Source organism: Cetorhinus maximus, chromosome 19 (assembly GCF_964194155.1).
Source record: "Cetorhinus maximus chromosome 19, sCetMax3.hap1.1, whole genome shotgun sequence".
NCBI classification, from domain to species: Eukaryota; Metazoa; Chordata; class Chondrichthyes; order Lamniformes; family Cetorhinidae; genus Cetorhinus; species Cetorhinus maximus.
Genome location: NC_135897.1, coordinates 26,321,537 through 26,333,998, shown reverse-complemented (window position 1 = coordinate 26,333,998; position 12,462 = coordinate 26,321,537).

The following is a 12,462-nucleotide window of genomic DNA, read 5'->3' as shown; positions in this document are numbered from 1 at the left end:
AACTCCCAACCTTCATAACTCAGAGGAGCAAAGTGCTGCCACTGAGCCAGAGCTTAAACCTTAAGTGAAATTGTATGCAATCATGGCAGGAACTGGCACTCAGACATCAAAAACTTTGGGACAAGAAAAATATAAAAAAAAATTCTTTAATTCTGGCAGCAGGACTGAATTCTGTAGATGACCTGAGATTCATACAATCCGCAACAACTCAGCATTTAGAACAGGACATGAAATTCTTTGAAATGAAATGTGATAATAAGGTGAGTATAAAAATGGTTGACAGGTTCATGTTCAAATCAAAATGCAGCAACAATCTGGATGCTGGTGAATGGTGCTAAGCACATCTGTTCAGTCTGCATGGCTGGAGCTCCATTTTAGCTCACCAGAAATCGGTGTTGATCTGACAGCAAGACCGGGGTGTGTTAGCTCTGCATCCCTCTAGAAAAGTACCAGTCATGGAAAAACTCTTCCTGGCATGTTTAGTGCTCAATTGAGGGTGCAGTAAGGGCAAAACATTGCTTTACTGATTAAAATTTAATAAACATTTACTATTGTTGAAGAATAATGTTTTCATTAAAATTGAAATTGGAAAGTTGCCGATGGAAGTTGGTGCTACAGTGGATCGAAGGGGTGACTTTCTGCTCCAATTTATTGGAAGGAGGTGGAGGATCAAGGGCAGGTTGACCATATCATAGAATAGAATCACAGAATCATAGAAAGTTTACGGCATAGAAAGAGGCCACTTGGCACATCATGTCTGCCCCGGCCAAAAACCAAGCCACCCAACCTAATCCCACTTTCTAGCATTTGTTCCGTAGCCCTGCAGGTTATGGCAGCTGAAGTGCATATCCAGACACTTTTTTAATGAGTTGAGGGTTTCTGCTTCTACTACCCTTTCAGGCAGTGAGTTCCAAACACCCACAACCCTCTGGGTGAAAAATTGTTTCCTCATCTCCCCTCTATTCTTTCTACCAATCACTTTCAATCTATGTAATTAAATTTAAATTGATGCCCCCTAGTCACTGACCTCTCTGCTAAAGTAAACAGGCCCCTCCCCTCCACTCTATCCAGGCCCCTCACAATTTTGTACATATCAGGTGCCCTCTGACCAATATTTTCCAGTCAGGCAGGTTTAGAAGTTCAGCCAGCTTATAAATGAGGCTCATTAAAGATCCAAAAAAGATGCACAATAGACCAAGGCTTCTACTTCCCTGGCTAACTCCTCAAGTAAAACAAATAGTTGTGTGGTCACAGAAAACAGCTGGACCTGCAAATGAACTTCCTGGTTTTCAGCACTTAGCTTCTCAATGCTGTCACATCCCTTGTCATCGCAAGGAATATTGCAGTAAATATTTTTTTTGCACTTTGAATGGCTTTGCTGCGATTTTGTGGAATGAGCCACTTTGACTCACCACTGGGTCAGTAGGTCATTTGTTCATGCCCCACTCCAAAAGTGAGATCAAAATCTAGGCTGATACTATACTGAGGGAGTGCCGGACTGCTGGAGGTGCTGTCTTTTGGATAAATCAAGTGGAAGTAAAATATCCCATGGCACTTTATTGAAGTCAAGCAGGGACGTTATCCCCAATGTCATCGCCAAAGTTTATCTCTCAACCAACATCATTTTTGAAAAAAAAGCAGATTATCTGATCAATTTGCTGTTCATGGGATTTTGCCGAGCACAAATTGGCTGCCACGTTTCCTACATTGCTACAGTGCCTACATTTTAAACAAGTACTTAATGTAAAGTGCATTGGAATCCTGAGCTCTTGAAAGGCATTTCATAAATTAAAGTCTTTCTTTCTCAGTGAGGTTTGAGGGAATGTGGGAAATAGTGATTAGTGTAGGAGGGGGGCTGTAGGCATTTAGTGTTGCATAATGCATCATATTTATCAAGAAAGTCTTCTTTGTTTAATTTTACATTCATCAAGCAGATGCTTGTCAGTGCTGGGGAAATGGCCTTTTAATTTACTTTTGCTGGCTGCAGAACTGTGGCTAAATTAGTAACTGGCTTGAAACCAAGATGATGACTGTCCTGCAAACTTGGTTTTGAAGTCAGATTATCCTTGGCTGCAACTGGCCCCGAGCTTCCTCAGCTTCTCAAAGGCCATTGCATTTTGAGTGCTCAGGAGTATCAGTGTAGTGCCCAAGTGCACAATCTAGACTGGTGACAAACATCTAGACACGTGGATAGATTTTCCAATGTACCATCCCTGCAGAAAAATGGCTTCGCTAATCAAGCATCCACCATATTAAAAAAATGTCAGATTTTCATTGTGGTCGGCTTTGATTTCAAAAGTATGATTGCACAGTAATGAACTCGTTGTTCTACACTCCAGTGTCCCTGAACCCAAGCTGTCTTGCTTCTAAACTCTGGCATTATTAAAGTTTAAGATTAAACTTTAAGATTTAAGATTTAACATTAAAATTTAATGTTCGTATTGATAGGATGATGTTCAATATCTGTAAGTCTGATTTGTTGGGTGGAAGCTTTAAAATGCAAATAATGTCACATTTATGCCAAATGAACTGATCAGCAAAGGTGCACAAATCTCTTATGGGCATTCTATAACAGTCCCTGACAACATGAGAAACTGACAAAGCTCTTCTTGTATTGTACGTCTTCAGTACTGGGTTTCTGTTGGCAGAGGCTTTGCTTGTAGCAGGGCTCCTTCTACTGACAAAATTTCATATTGCATTACATGCCATTGACCTTTTTTTTCCATGTTTCAAAACTAACTACCTCTGAATGTTGGTTTAACTTTTCAGTCAACTCGGTTTATCAACAAAAAGAGTAATTTGCATCTTGTATGTGAAAAAATTTCACACAAAGCCAGTGACAAAGAAAGGAAGGATTTGCATATGTTAAAACAGTTGTTGCATCCTCAGGACATCCCAAAGTGCTTCAAGGGCCAATGAATTTGTTTTGCAGTGTAGTCAAGGCCCCACAAAAACCACTAAGATAGTTGACCAGTGAATTGTATTTGGAGGTAGCTGAGAGATAGCCTGGCACTAGAAGAATTCATAAAGTGGGATCTTTTACCTCAAACTGAATACACACCATAGACATTGCAGCATTCCCTCAATATTCCATTGAAGTGTCAACCCAGGTTATATTGTCAAATCCTGCAGTGGGGCTTGATCCTATAGTAACTAGAGGCAGAATTTTCTGCCTGTTGGGCAGGCAGAGCAGGAGTGGGCGGGGGTGTGCGCGGACACAATTGGTGCCTGTGATCGGTGCCGCGCCACCATTTTGCGCGAGTGGGCCAATTAAGGCCCACCCAGCGCATTTCTGTCTCCCGTGAATAGCGGGAGTGTGCGGGCTGCAGCGGGCGTGCACAGACCGCCGGGTCCAATGCTGACCCAGCAGCCTGTTTGATGGAAGGCCTGGCAGGTTCCTTTAGGCTGCTCACAATGGCCACTTCCAGGTCACACCACAGGGGGTCGGCTGAGCAGGGCACATTGGAGGGAAGAGCAGAGGAGCAGGGCAGTCTGCAGGGTCTACCCCAGGAGCAGGGCAGGCTGCAGGGTCTGCACCAGGAGCAGGGCAGGCTGCAGGGTTTGCCACAGGAGCAGGGCAGGCTGCAGGGTCTGCACCAGGAGCAGGGCAGGCTGCAGGGTCTGCACCAGGAGCAGGGCAGGCTGCAGGGTCTGTCACAGGAGCAGGGCAGGCTGCAGGGTCTGTCAGGAGCGGGGCAGGCTGCAGGGTCTGTCAGGAGCAGGGCAGGCTGCAGGGTCTGTCACAGGAGCAGGGCAGGCTGCAGGGTAGGCTAGCGGGGTGACAAAGCACCCTTTTCTGATGAATGCCTTGCTGCCCTCCTCAAGGTGGCAGCACGGTGGGAGGTGCTGGTTCTCCAGGATGGGAGGAGGAGACACCCCCACATGACCAAACGTGCCTGGGAGGAGGTGGCGGAGGTGGTGAGCTCCTGCGATGTGGTGCTCACAAGTCTTACTGTCGTGGCTGCATTGAATCATGTTGGGCATCTCTCGTACGCTGGATGGGCAAGCAGATAGTGCCCATGCTTACATCAGCCTGAGTGGTTCATGAGGAGATGAGTTCTCCCCCGCACCATGTGTTGCTCTTAGTCACAGATGGCTAGTCTGGGGGCAACCTGCAGGAGATGCAGCTAGGCACATACTCAGAACTCCAGGACATGTCCTATTCACGGTGATGAGATGGTGGAAGGGGAGCCTCAATGTGTCATGGCCAAAAGCCATCTCCTGCCTTAACACTGCACGTAGTTGTGCCTCCTTGCTATGGGATCAAAGACCGTGTGTTTCCTAAAGTGATGGACGCAGAATGTGTCCAAAGTGGTCGTTGCGGGGGTGGGGTGGGGTGGGGTGGGGTGGGGGGTTGGGAGCAGGCGTACTATCTTTGTGTGAGTGATCAGCAGTAGCGGGGAGAGGAGGCACTGGAGGCCTAATATGGGCCACTGTGGTTGGGGTGTGGCGTGCGCGTGCAGAGTACATGTGCGATTAGCTGCAATGAATGGTCTTCTCTGTTTTTCAGGAGAAGAATGCTCACAATGTGTCTGAGCATTTGAGGACTGGACCAGGTCCAGCTGCTGATGTTGAGCCGTTTCGAGCAGGAGACGCTGGAGCTTGAGAGGCACCATGCACCCAGATCAACTGGTGTCAGTGAGGCTGGGGTGGAACGGCCAGGTATTTGAGGCCAACAGTGAGATCCGCAATATCCTCCCACCATCCATGGCACTGATGATTGTTAAATTTGTTATTGTAGCAACATTGCTCGGTCACAGAGTGATAGAGTCAGAGGTGTGGATCATAGAAAAAGGTCCCTCAGCCCTTCGAAGATGTGCAAGTCAAACATCTTCCTAATTCGCCTTATCCCATTTCCCACCACTATCCCCATGGCCTTGTATGCCATGGCATCACAAGTGCACATCCAAATACTTATTACATGTTAGGAGAGTTTCTGCATCCACCACCCTTTCAGCCAGTGCATCCCACATTCCCAACACACTCTGTGTGCACAAGTTGCTCATCACATCTACTGTCAACCTCATTCCCCTTACCTTAAATCTATACCACCTGGTTACTCATCCCTCCACCAAGGGGAAAAGTTATTTTCTATCGACCCCATCTATGCCCCTCATAATGTTATAAACCTCAATAATGTCACCCCTCAATCTCCTCTGCTCCAGAGGAAATAACTCCAGTCTATGCTATGTCTCCTCATAAGTCAAACTCTTCAGCCCAGCCAGCATCCTGGTCAATGACCTCTGCACTCTCTCCACTCCAATCACATCCCTCCCATGAAGCACATTTCACAACTGCACGCAGGACTATAGTTGTGGCCTAGGCAGTGTTTTCTGCACTTGAAACATGACCTCCCTGTTCCCATATTCTATTCCTTGGCTAATAAAGGCAAGTATGGCATTTACCTTCTTAAACACCTTATGTACCTGTCCCGCTACCTTAACAGGCCTGTCGACATGTCCAGCAAGGTCCCTCTGATCCCCCTGACTTTCCACGGTCCTACCGTTCATCGTGTATTCCCATGCCTTGTTTCCCCTGCCCAAGTGCATCACCTCACATAACATCACATACCCAGATAACATTCCATTTGGCATTCCTTCGGCCATCTGACCAGCCCATCTATATCCGCCTGTAATGTAAAGATATCCTCCTGGCTATTTGCCACCCCACCAATATTCGAGTCCATAGGTTCTGGAAGGTTAAGTGCATAATGAGCCAGGGGGAAAGGGATGAAGCGTGTCACTGTGTGCACGGTAACTGATCCACTGTCCTTGTTGTTATTTTCAGCATCATCAGAGCATGGACGCCAGGAGGAATTCCAGATGCCCCCTCTCACACCAGAGAGCCCTCAACTGTCACCTGCGTCACACCATTTCTGTGAGGCAGGCACCAGCGCAGATACTAGCACCTCGGTGGGAATTGCAACATCAACTAGTGTCCCGGGATACAGTGGAGAGGGAACTTCACAATCACTGGAGGAACTGGCAGAGACAGGGAGTGCTGATGGCTCCAGCAGTCGGAGGACTGCAGGGGACCAGGCACATGCTCAGTCGGTGCCTGATGATGTGCCTCTGGAGTCGTCCATGAAGCAGCAGCTGCAGGAAATGCGGCCAGGTGTGCGGGAGCATCTGGGAGTGATACGTGAGGCTATGCTTCGCTTGGTGTCCGTGGTGGAGGAGTCCACTTGGAGCATCACTGATGCAATACACTTCATGGCAGAGCGTCATGCTTCCTCCATGGCGAGAGTGGCGACTCTCGTGGAGAGGGGCCTCCAGGAGAACAAGTAGGTTCTCCTGGGGCTACGCTCGGACCTGCAAGCCCTCACAGCGCCAGTGGCCACAGTTGGTCATTGCCAATGTGGGAGATGGTGTGGGCTTCAAGCTTCCCAGCTCGTTACCCATCCATCGATGGTGAGCAGGAAAGTCCAGGGCGGCCTCACGTCGGCGGAGCAGCTGCCTGTCATATCTGCGAACTCATCTCAGGGCGCTCCGGATGAGGGCAACAGCTGCTCCGCCCCTCTCCCAGTGACCGTATCATCCGGTGAGGCTGCGGCGACTGGGGGGATGCCAGCTGTGGACCTGGCAGATCCCTCCCAGGTGGGCCCAGCACAGGCTCCACGGGCCAGAGGATAACCGCCAAGGTCATCGAGGCCAATAGGACAGCAGAGTCAGCAGGCTGTCTCAGAACCAAGACGTAGCACTCGTAAACGTAAACATAAGGCACCTTAGGCACACCACAGGTTTCTCCCTGGTGCTTTTGTGTTGGCCCTAGATTAGGGATTTATTATTTGTTTCTGCTTGAATAACATTTTGTGACTTTGTGAGACCTTCTGATGATGAAAATTAAAACCAGATGTGTTACCATGGCTGAGGGTGGCTCCTTTGTTCTGCATTTGTATGTTTTAGATACATGTCATGAGCGTTTGAGTGGATGTTGAAGTTTATGTCCAAAGCCCTTAGTTGCAGCTGATGACCTGGCAGATTTAGCACTTAAATGCCAAGTACGGAAGCGCCAGGCAAGGCTAGTCCTGCTGATCCATTTGTGTGGAGCTCGCTGAAGGTTCGTTGGATTAAAGTCTCCCGGGTATCCCTGCCTCGTTGGTGTAGTCCCGGGTCAGCATTTAGATCCTCAGCATTCCCCTGCGCTTCCTCATCCTCAGAATCAGTGCTGGAGTCATCGTGTGCAGCCGCATCCACTGCGTCAATGTCTTCATCGTCCACTGCGCAAGATTGTGGAGAGCGCAGCATGCAACCACGATCACCGACACACGATCCGGGGGGTACTGGAGTGCGCCCCCCAGAGCGGTCCAGGCATCAGAAACGCATCTTGAGAAGACCGATGGCTCTCTCCACCACAGCCCTTGTGGTGCCGTGGCTCCTTTTGTATCGCTGCTCAGCCTCTGTTCTTGGATGGCGGAGAGGCATCATGAGCCACCTTCACAGAGGATAGCCCTTGTCACCCAGCAGCCACCCATCCAGCCGAGCCGGAGCACTGAAGAGCCCCAGCACCTGGGAGTGTCTGTGGATGTAGGTGTCGTAGGAGCTGCCTGGGTACCTGGCACAGACTTGTAGAATCTGCATCCTGTGATCACACACTATCTGCACATTCATGGAGTGGAAGCCCTTCCTGTTGACGAAGGCACCGGGCTCACCTCCTGGTGCCTTGATGGCCACATGTGCACAGTCTATTGCACCCTGGACACGGGGGAAGCCAGCAATGGCCGCGAAGCCTCTGACTCGCTGTGCCTGACTTGCCTGGTCGCAGTGGAAGTGGATGAAGGTCAATGCCCATCTGAACAGAACGTCTGTGACCTGTTTGACATGAGTGCGGACAGCTGATTGGGAGACACTGCAAAGATCACCCACCGAGCCGTGGAAGGGGCCAGATGCATAGAAGTGGAGGGCAACTGTGGCCTTCAGAGCCGCTGGCATGGGGTGTCCACCAACACAGTTAGGGGAGATCTCAGGGCCAATCATCTGACAGATATAGTTGACTGTCTCCCTGGACAGTTGGAGCCTCCTTCGGCACGTACCTCAGTCATATTGAGGTAGCTGCTTCACCACCTGTATACCCTGGCAGCAGGATAGTGGCATCTTCTGCGGCTCCTTCCACCTTGGACAACCTCTTGGCCCTGCGCCCCTTGTGCCTGCGCCTGGCCTCCCAAAGTTGTCTCCCCTGGAGGCTGATTGTGCACTCCTGGCCTCCTCCTTATTCTATCCCTCCCTTCCTCCTCAGAGGAGCTGCCTCCAGTGGACATGTACCCAGGCTAAAGGGAGGCTTCCGGAAAGCTGCAGGCCCGATAAAGATTACTAACTGCAGAGCACTGACCTGAAGGTTCAAATTACACAGAAAGCTGCTGGAATTCATTCTGAACTGCTACAGATCACACAGGCAAGTTTAAAAAACTTACTGCAATAAATATTCACAGACCAGATTGACGACTGAGCCCTCTTATCCCACCCATGGATGAAGTTCATAGAAAAGTCTTTTACCCGCCTGCCTGTTGCGCCCATGCGCTGACCCGAAGATCGCACGGGAGCCTAAAAATCGCCATTGATTGACAACTAAATGGCTTTAACTAGCCTGTTAATTAATGGCGAGCACGTGTATCAGACCTCATCGCGTGCTCGCCCATCGAAATATCGCGATGGCGCGCGGTGATGTCGGCACACTCGCCCAACGTCATCGTGCGTCATTTTACACGCAGATGTGCAGGGCCCACCCCTGCACAACAAACGGAAAATTCTGCCCTAAATCTTTTCTCAGTATGATTAATTACTATAGCATTTTTTACCTAATGTACCCACTGTACTGGCACCACTACATTTGCTGCTGAGGAAGAACCACCACTGGTCATGGGACTCACAGCAAGAAGAAATCTTTGTACCAGCGAAGAAACTGCTTCGTTCATCATACTTGGTGATACATTATGACCCATCTGAAAAGCTAGTGTTGATGTGTAATGCTTCTCCTTATGGTGCAGGAGACATTCTTTCACATCAAATGGAGGACTGATCAGAAAGACCCATTGGCTATGTTTCAAGAATACTTTCCCAAGTTGAAAGGGCTACTCCCAGTTGGAAAAAGGATTGTCGGTTGTATTTGGTATCAAGAAGATTCACCAATACCTACACGGGTGACATTTTACAATTGTGTCTGACCCTAAGCCGCTGACAGGTTTGTTCAGTGAAGACAAAGCTATTCCGCCTATAGCTTCAGTGAGAATCCAACGCTGGGCTTTGATGCTATCACCTTACGAGTATACATTCATGTACCACCCTGGCTCATATATAGCCAATGTAGATGCACTTATTTCTCTTCCGTTACTGGATAGTCTTGTCCGTACAGCTGTTCCTCAAGATTTAATGTTGTTGTTAAATTTCTTGGATTCATCACCTGTATGTGCCAAACAGATCAAGAATTGGACAACCAGAGACCCAGTACTGTCAAAGGTCAAAGGCTCATTTTTACAAGGATGGCTAAGGATGCTTGTGTCTGATGACTTAAGACCATTTTATCCCAGAAACACTGAACTGAGTTGTCAAGATGGAATTTTGCTGTGGGCTTCAAGAGTCATGGTCCCATCGCAGGGTAGAGAGTCACTCTTGGCAGGACTCCACCGTGCACACCCAGGCATATTGAAGGTAAAGATGCTGGCACATAGCTACGTCTGGTGGCCAGGAATAGACAGTGACATCAAGAGTATGGTTAAACACTGTTCCTCTTGCCAGCAACACCAGAAGCTATCTGTTTCAGCTCCTCTTCGCCCATGGGAATGGCCTGGTTGACCTTAGGTTAGACTGCATATTGACTATGTGAGACCATTTCTAGGCACCATGTTCCTATTAATCATCGATGCACATTCAAAATGGCTTGCTGTCTCCAAAGTAAAAAGACCAACTTCAGTCACAACTATCAACAAGCTGTGTCATCCCTTCAATATACATGGTTTACCTGATATTATTGTTTCTGATAATGGAACAACTTTCACCAACTTAGAATTTCATAGATTCATGGACATGAATGGTATCCGGCACATAAAGACCACTCCCTGACATTCTTCATCCAATGGTCTCATCGAAAGAGTTGTCCAGACTTTTAAAGCTTGTATGAAGTACTCTGGACTCATGCCTTTCCAGATTTCTCCTAAGTTACTGTCATAGAGTTGATTTTCCACACAACTTTTCTTGGTGAAAACATTGAACATTATTTACAAGACAGCAGCAATAGCTACATGTGTGCGTCAAACTCTATACCTAAAGAAGAACTCCCTCCAAGAGGTTCCCCACGCTGCTAACTGATTGGTTTACACAAATCATGTGTTCTGCCAACACAGGGTTATTCTTAAAGCTATAGTCCTGTGTTTATCAAAGCTATAATTACTGCATTCCTCCCTCTTTAACTTTTCTGTACATTTTATTTCACAAGAATATTTATCTCATGACGTTACAATATTTATACAGGTCATGAAATTACAAGTTCAGTCTTTCAGGTGGTTTCCTGATCTGTGTGGAACATCGTAGCTCCACGTTTTCCAATTCTTTGGCAGGAACCAGTCTCTGGAACTGCATTAACATCAGGTACCTCATTAGACACAGGCAGTTCAGTGTCGTCTGCTCCGACAGAGACATCAGGCATGTCTACCCTTGGTTGAGCAACTTCAACTGAAACCACAGGTTCAACAATGGTTACAGGTGGAACATCAATTTGTTGGGGTATCTCCCTTCTTCTAAAGTGATCCACATGCTTATGGGTGATCTGGCCCTCCATTTTCACATGGTACGACAATGGTCTGGTCACAGAGCTTACTTTACCAGGTAACTGCTTCGGTCCTCCACCGAAATTACTTACATATACTGCTTCTCCAACAGTAAATTGTCACTCACGACTATGCAAATCATGAGTCGCTTTTTGGTCCCCTTGACTTTTCTCCACCTTCCCCTCCAAATTGGGAAGTATCAGGTTTAGCCCTGTTCGAAGACGGCGTCTCACCAGTAATTCTGCATCTCCTTCCTACATGTCTTCTCTTTCTACCACAGAGTTTAGTCTCGGCCTTCTTTTTGACTTCACTGTCAGCCAGACTTCTATCAGGTGGAATCTCAACTTGTCTTAGTTCAGTAGTTCAACTACCCATGACTTCATTATCTACTCACATCTTGGAAAGTTCTACCATTTTTGCTTTCAAAGCCTCTTTAGCTTCATTCAGCTGATTTTTCAGCTCTTCTGTCTCCTTCTTGTATCTGTTGGCTTCCTCCTGGAACCTTGAACATTGCTATGTCTTCTCTGCCAACTGGTTCTTCAGTTTGTTCAAAGTGATGTTAAGTTCTTCCTCTTTCTCTTCATTAGTTTCCAGAGGTATAAACTTTGACTTGAGGGATCCTTGTAGTGTGTGAAGGTCTTTCAACAGGTTTTCCTTTTCTTTGCGAAGCTCACTCACTTCATAACGAATTCTGTCATTCAGCAGAGTCTCGCAGAGTTCCTTCCGCTGTTCTTCCATGTTGTTGTTTAAGACAGTCTTCATTTTTTCAGGTTGCTGAATGGCTACACATTCCTTTTTCATCCTGTTGCGGTCCTTGGACACTCCAGACTCTTTCTGAAGTACCTTGCCTTGTTCCTTTTCCAACTCAGGAACTCTTCCAGCTTCCTTTTGAAATCTCAATGACCAATCAAGGTTAATTTCCCAATTTCGACCTAGAAGGCTTGGCCCTCTGCCTTCTAATACCACCACTGATAGTTGTGCTGTTTGGTGTCTATAATAAACAGGTACTCTGGTGATACCATTTACCTGAGTTTCTTCTCCTGCGTACGATTTCAACTTGGCAGAAGTTTATTCCAAATTTAATTGTTGAGCACCTTTATTTAAATATCTGAAAGTGTGTTCTCCTACTACAATGTTCGAAGCACCCTTGTCTACTTCCATTTTTAAGGGTTTACCATTCACATGCAATGTGACAGTAATTGGCTCTGTCTTCCCAACTTTCATGCTGAATAAGGAATAAAAGTCAGAACTGGTTGTTTCTGGCTCTTCCACACTATATACTTCATTGGGCTGTGTTTGCTGCCTGGAAGCAGGTTTTAATCTTGCTTTGCAATGTTTCAATATGTGTCCTCTTTTGTGACAAAAATAACACTCCACCTTTTTAAATTGCCAATTGTTAGGAATATGATTGTTTCCATGTGGATAAAAATTAGTTTTGAATTTGCTGCTTAGCTGTTTCCTCTAAATTTTAGAGTAATGGGGGCTGTTCCCACTTCGTGGTGGAGTCTCGACTTTTTGCCACTTTCAGCTGACAGTTCCCGCCCAGCTAGGAAAACAGTGCCATTTTGCGCATCTTGAATTGCTTGTTAAACACTTACAGCACTTTCCATTGCAAGCACTATTTCTAACGCATTCTTAAAATCAAGATCCACTTCAGCCAGCAATCTTCACTGGGTGGGCAGCAGGGCAGGAGCAGCAAGCCC